We start from the raw sequence: 6,362 nt of genomic DNA, 5'->3' as shown, positions 1-6,362 counted from the left end.
TTAAAAATGATTTTTTATTCAAGAGGGAATTTTTTTTAAATTACTTATTCACCCCCCCCCCCTTTCTTGGTTATCCTTGGGACAATTGTATAGGTCTAATAACTTATACGATCATTTTAATTTCTATTTTTATATTTTGCTATAAATAGATGTGTTATATTTATAAGAAAGGGTCTATCACTTATGTAGTTTCACTACTTTTTATAATACATTTCTAGTTCCCTTTTATAGTAAAATTTAAGGGGGATTAGGAAGTACAAGTTAGAATCATTTAGGGTGCATAACATGTGTTTCTTGAAGAAACTCTACAAGTTAAAGGGAGATGGAGCGTAGAGGAGATACATTGATCCTTCCTAGTGATATAACTCTCTTCTATTTTTCATTCTTCCATGAGTTTAATGAAAATGAGTTTGCTTATTATTCATTCCATGTTTGGAAATTCTCTTATTCTGGATTAATAATATAATAGATGCTAAGTACTAATGAAAACTCTCATTTTATAAACTGTTAAAAGATGGTTTCAATATTATCGTGCTCTTTATTTAATGCACTTAATGGCCATATGTGTAGTTAGAACTTAGTGTGATATATATCCTTGATGGAGAATGCAAGAATAACCATGAGTATTGGGATATGATGTTTTGCATGCCTAGATAGAAAATGTAAAATATTATTTATTCTTAAGGAGATATTATACCTATAAGAGGTTAATAAATATCCTTTATACTCGTACAAGCTCGATAGAAATCTAGGGATGCATGTCTCTTAATCACATTACCATAAAGAGTCTCATTAGAAAAGATATTCAATTTATAGTCATCAATCTAAAACACTTTCATTAAATATTATATAAAATGTTTTTACTATTTCATTCAGTAATAGAATCTCTAAATATATCATTTCTATTTTAGTAGGATAATGACTACATTATTGCAAGTAAAACATACTTCATCATGGGTTCGACACTTTACTATATCCCTTTATTACTTGATTCTACATGTATACTTACATATATTAAGTGGGTTTTATTATTATTTTTATATAAAAAAAACTTAAGCATTATTTAGGGGTGATAGAGCCCCAAATTTTTATACAATTTCAAAGTTAACTCCACAGCTGCCATTAATATATCATGATCCAAAGCTGATGTTTTGGTGGCCTTGGTAGAAGAGAGGCATGGAAAAATTTCTTTCTATGTGTGAAGCTTATCAACTAGTCAAAGCTAAGCATAAGATGTCTAGTGGATTACTATAACCATTGCCTATTCTTAAGTTGATATGGAATGAGATCACTATGGATTTTCTTATAAGTTTTCTTAGGTCTAAGAAAAGCCATGATGTTGTATGGATGATAGTGGATAGATTAACAAGGTTGGCTCAATTATTTTCTAATGAGGTATACAAAATTTATGGATATGTTTCCCATCTATATGTAAATGAGATTATTAAATTATATGGAATTCCTATGGTCATTAATTCTAATAGTGATGGCAGATTCACCTCAAAGTTGTAAAAGTAATCAAGAAGGTATTCGGGTTAAATTTTAGTACATCCTTTCACCTCCTGATAAGTGGGTTGTTAAAATAAGTTATTTAGGTTCTAGAAAATCTCTTAAGATTGTATTATTTTTCTTTTTGTGGAAGCTGGGAAGATTATGTGCCTTAGATTGAATTTAATTATAATAATAGCTTCTAAGTATTTGTATACCTCTTTATGAAGCTTTGTACGAAAGAAGAAGTAGGACACCATTGTCATGGACTAAATTAGGAGAATGAAAGTTAATATGTTCTAAGCTAGTATATAGTGTTATAGATAAAAATAAATAATCTAGGAAAATATTTGAAGCAGCTCAGGATAGTTAGAGATTTTTTTATATTCTAAGCACAAATTTGTTAAATTTTAGGTTGGTTACTTTTGTTGTATATAATTGTTGACCCAATGAAGGGAGTAAGAATATTTGGAAAATTAATAAGTTAAGTCATAGGTATATAAGATCATTTGAGATAATAGAAATTATTGAGAAATTTGCTTATAAATATTTTCTATTATATCGCATGTCGGATATTCATAATGTTTTGTAATGGCAATGCCGAGAAAGTGGGTATCAGATGTGGATCATAAAATTTTTGAAGCTGATGTGGAAGTGCAACATGATCTAACCTACAAGGAAGAACCTGAACATATTATAACCTTCGATATAAAATGGCAAAGGAATAAGTAGATTCTGATGGTTAAAGTCTATAGGAAGTATAAGTCACAGAGGGATGAAACCTTATAGAAATAGACATATGTGAGACAGTTATTTCTGGATTTATTTTAACTATACAGTGTACTAGAAATGTTGAGGATTTTATTTTCTATAAGAAGGGGAGAATGTAGTATTCGTTGTTCTAAAAATTGATTAATATAAAGAAATTTTTGTTTATTTTAATTTAACTGGTAAATATACCCTTGAGTGTCTATTGAGGAAATTTATTCTGGGAGCATCCTGGCATTTGGCAGTGTCATGGCATTAAGATCTCCAATGGGAAAAAGAAAATTAACATTCACTATAGCACTAGGTAGCTCAACCATGACACGAAGCTGTTTAATGGTAACATTATGGGAAAATCTATATGATTCTCTAGGAGCACAATGGTGTTGGGAAGGCGAACACCATGGTGTTAAATCAAGATGAATGTTTTTAAATATTAAATATACTAAACCATTTACTAATCACTCACCTCACCCAGTCCTCATTAGATAAAAGAGGAGAATGGGAAGGGAAGAGAGGATAGAGAAAGAAAAAGAGAGAATTAGGCAGCTAAAACTTAGGATTTTTCTACTAGGCCTATTTAGGATATTATAGAGCACAAGGTAGATTTCTAAACTCCTATCTCTGATTTCAATTCCAATAATTTTATAAAAAGTTATGAACAGAAATATACTTTTTATGAGTTTTATGATAATTTTACTACATAATTTTAATATGTTGTCGTATGTTTTATTTTGGACATTTTGACTACATAAAATCAAATTGTTACTAGTTGCCTTTTCCTACACAAATTTTTTAGTACATTAATGATTTGAGGCTTTTTTAGCAATTACAAAAATTACATAAAAGTCTTAAAATGCTCATGTGAGTACACCTCTGAAGCTGAAATTTGAATGGGAAAAGTTATGTGGTTTAATATCAAACAAGCAATGTGGCTTTTTACTGCTAATTCATACATTATTTGAATATGACATTGAATTTATAATTTTGTAACTATTGATTTATTGTTTGAATGCACAACATGGTATTGAAGATATTTTGATATGTGAAAAAGTGCACTCTCCAATTTGTTATAAAGACCTTACATTTTCTATTTTGGCCCCATCTACAGAGTGCAGATGTGGGAGGGATTCTACTCCTACTTGTTAACAGTAGATATGGGAAATTATGTGGCATTGCTTTGTTTTAATTCTAGTCCCACTTGCTAGAGGCAAGTGTGTGAGGTTAAACTAAGGCATAAGTAGATGTAGGGCTATAAGGAGACATTAGAAAATATATATTTTAATCATTGCATTGCATATGTTAATACTTCTATAGTCTAGTATAATAAATATTATAAACTGAATGTTAATAATTCTTGAAATTTTGAAAGAATCCTGATGAAATATAAAAGTTAAGTGCAAGTGAACCACTGATAGCAAGTGTTATGTGATGCATCTAAACCCTCTATGAAAGTGGCTTCAAAGGTGTAAGTAAAAACTTGAAAATTGTAAGTAAAACTACAGGAAAAACGCCAAACACCGGCGGTTTTTTCCAGCAGTTAGGAAGGCAAAACTGGCAGTTTTAAATTTTACCGGCAGTTTTTCGGCGGTTCAAAAATCGCCGGAATATTTGGCATAGGAAACTTTTACCGGCGGCTTCTTACTGGCGGTTCTTTTAGGCGGCGGATTTGTAACCAGCAGTTCTCCGGCCATTAAGCCGCCGGTTATATTACCGACGGCTAACCGGCGGTCACGTTACCGACGGTATGCCGGAGGTTAAAGAGGCCGTCGTGTGTTCGCTTAACCGCCGGCTAGCGTCGGTACACCGCTGGTTATTTACCAACGGTGCCGGCGGTCAAGGCCGACGGTAGTACCGGCGGCATACACCGCCGGATTTTCAACGGATAACCACCGGAAGCCGTCGGTAACCACCGGTAATAGGCATTTTTCCTGTAGTGTCAAGTATTATTATTACTTTGTTCATTCTTTACTAAATTTTGTATTTATTTTAATTAATTAATTACTATTGATATTGTGATGGGCTGGGAGAGAAGTATATTAAACTAGTTATGCTCATCCTATGATGTTTTCTGATATTTCAGGAAAAGGCAAAGGTCTAGCAGAGTAAAAAGGGTAAAAGATGTCTCTTTTGAATCTTTGTTGCTACAGTACTATTTTGAAATTTGGTGTTTAATTATTTTAATGTGAAGAACTTCTTTAGTTGAATTAGTACACATTTGTTTTAATGAAATGGGATATGTTTAGTTATTTTTATTATTTTGATTTTATAATGGTTATGGTTGTTTATGTTGATGGTTGGGTTGTAATATATAATAGGTTTAGGATTTTCAATTCTTTCATTAGATCCTAGAGTGTCACATAATCTTTTCAAGATTTTAACCAACAGCAATTGATCTTTATATTCAGATCATTAGCTTCAAGACACTCTTTAACTGAATTGCTTTAAACTACACTCAAACCACCCTCTACTTTTTTCATTGCCTTTAATGCATATTTTTTGAGAAATGGAACATGGAATTTATCGGATATCATACCTAGCCTACTATGTGACAAAATTACTCTTATGTAGATGTTCGATGAAAGTACCGAGAATGTTATAAGGATGGGTAAAATGAAACCTGCTATCAAACACTTTATTTAAGCTCAATTTCATAATGATGCTAATGTGACGTGGTAAATTTAGCATCCCAAACAAAGTTATTACCACTAGCAAAGTTATTACTACTAGCAAAGCTAGCACAAAGATCGGCTAACTTATTACAATCCCCATTCACAAAACTAAAAATAGCATGATTAAACTCTTTAAGAAAAGCAACCTCTTCCATCTCCTTGCCAACCATCAGACCACCTGGCTTCTTAACCAAGCTGCGAAGGAAATTGATAGCATTAGCATTGTTACCTTCAATAAGAATTCCTTCATAATCCAACATCCAATATTGCATAATCACCTTCAATGATTGAATTGCTAAGAGCTCTAGCCGAGATACATCCCAATGGACGTCATTGAATCCAAAAGTCAACAAAAACCTTCCTTTATTATCCTTGAGAACGCCTTCAACAGAGGCCTCATATGATAGAAGTAGGGAAGCATCCACATTCACTTTAATCCAATCGGGTGGAAGAGGGTGCCAACAATTCATTAACAACCTATCCGGCTGATTAACACCCTAGAAGCCCGACTTTACAAGACCATCTCCAATAACAGAACTAACAGTGTTGGTTGCAATATATAAGCAACTATCTTCAGTACCACCATAAACCCGTTTACATCTAGAATTCCATGAAAGGAAAATAGCAATGCAATAAAGTTTAACCAAAAAACAATCCTTAGAAGCACATCTTTCCAACCATAAGCAGCATTCATCTAAAGAACCAAAAATTGGAAAAGAATAAATAGAGGTTGTAATGAATAAGACAGAATATGAGCTGCTAATGCTACTTGATTAGGAACCTTTTTTTAAATGCATAAAAAAATTCCTAGCTTTCCAATTATGACAAACCGAAGATAAATAAACTCTAACAGCTCCAGGATTTGTTGTTGCCAGCTTTTCTAAATTGTTCAAGCAATGAGACAAATTGCTAAATTTAGGAAGGTGAATACCCCATTGATTCAGCATATGAAAGATTTCATTCAGCTTTTTACATTGAACAGCAATATGATTAACATCTTCAACATCCAAATGACCTCTCGGACAGAAAACAGAGCCTTGGAATTTTCTGTGATTCAACCAAAATTAGTTGGTAATGCATCATTTATCAACCTCCATCAAAATAAAGCTTTCTTAGGAGTTAATTTTAACTTCCTAATCCACTTGACATTTATTGCATCTAAATTGCGAAAAGAAGACGCCTGAAATGCTAGTGCTGTAATAGATTTCCCAGAATTAACATTTAATAGCTCAAGTTGATCTTCATTTGAATCAGAAAGAATCGGGGTTTCAGAAATAATCAGAAAGAATCTGTTTCTTTAGTTGGACATCGAGGAAATGCTTTTTGTCATCACCTTTATATGTTATGATCAATATTCATCCTTCGTACAGTCTCACTGGCAACCAATTTGATTTTTGCTGTGCTTTTTTCTGATTCTTTTACATATAAGTGGTTTAT

The sequence above is a fragment of the Dendrobium catenatum genome, unplaced genomic scaffold (genome assembly GCF_001605985.2).
Source record: "Dendrobium catenatum unplaced genomic scaffold, ASM160598v2 fragScaff_scaffold_1163, whole genome shotgun sequence".
NCBI lineage: Eukaryota > Viridiplantae > Streptophyta > Magnoliopsida > Asparagales > Orchidaceae > Dendrobium > Dendrobium catenatum.
Note: the sequence above shows the minus strand (reverse complement) of the source record.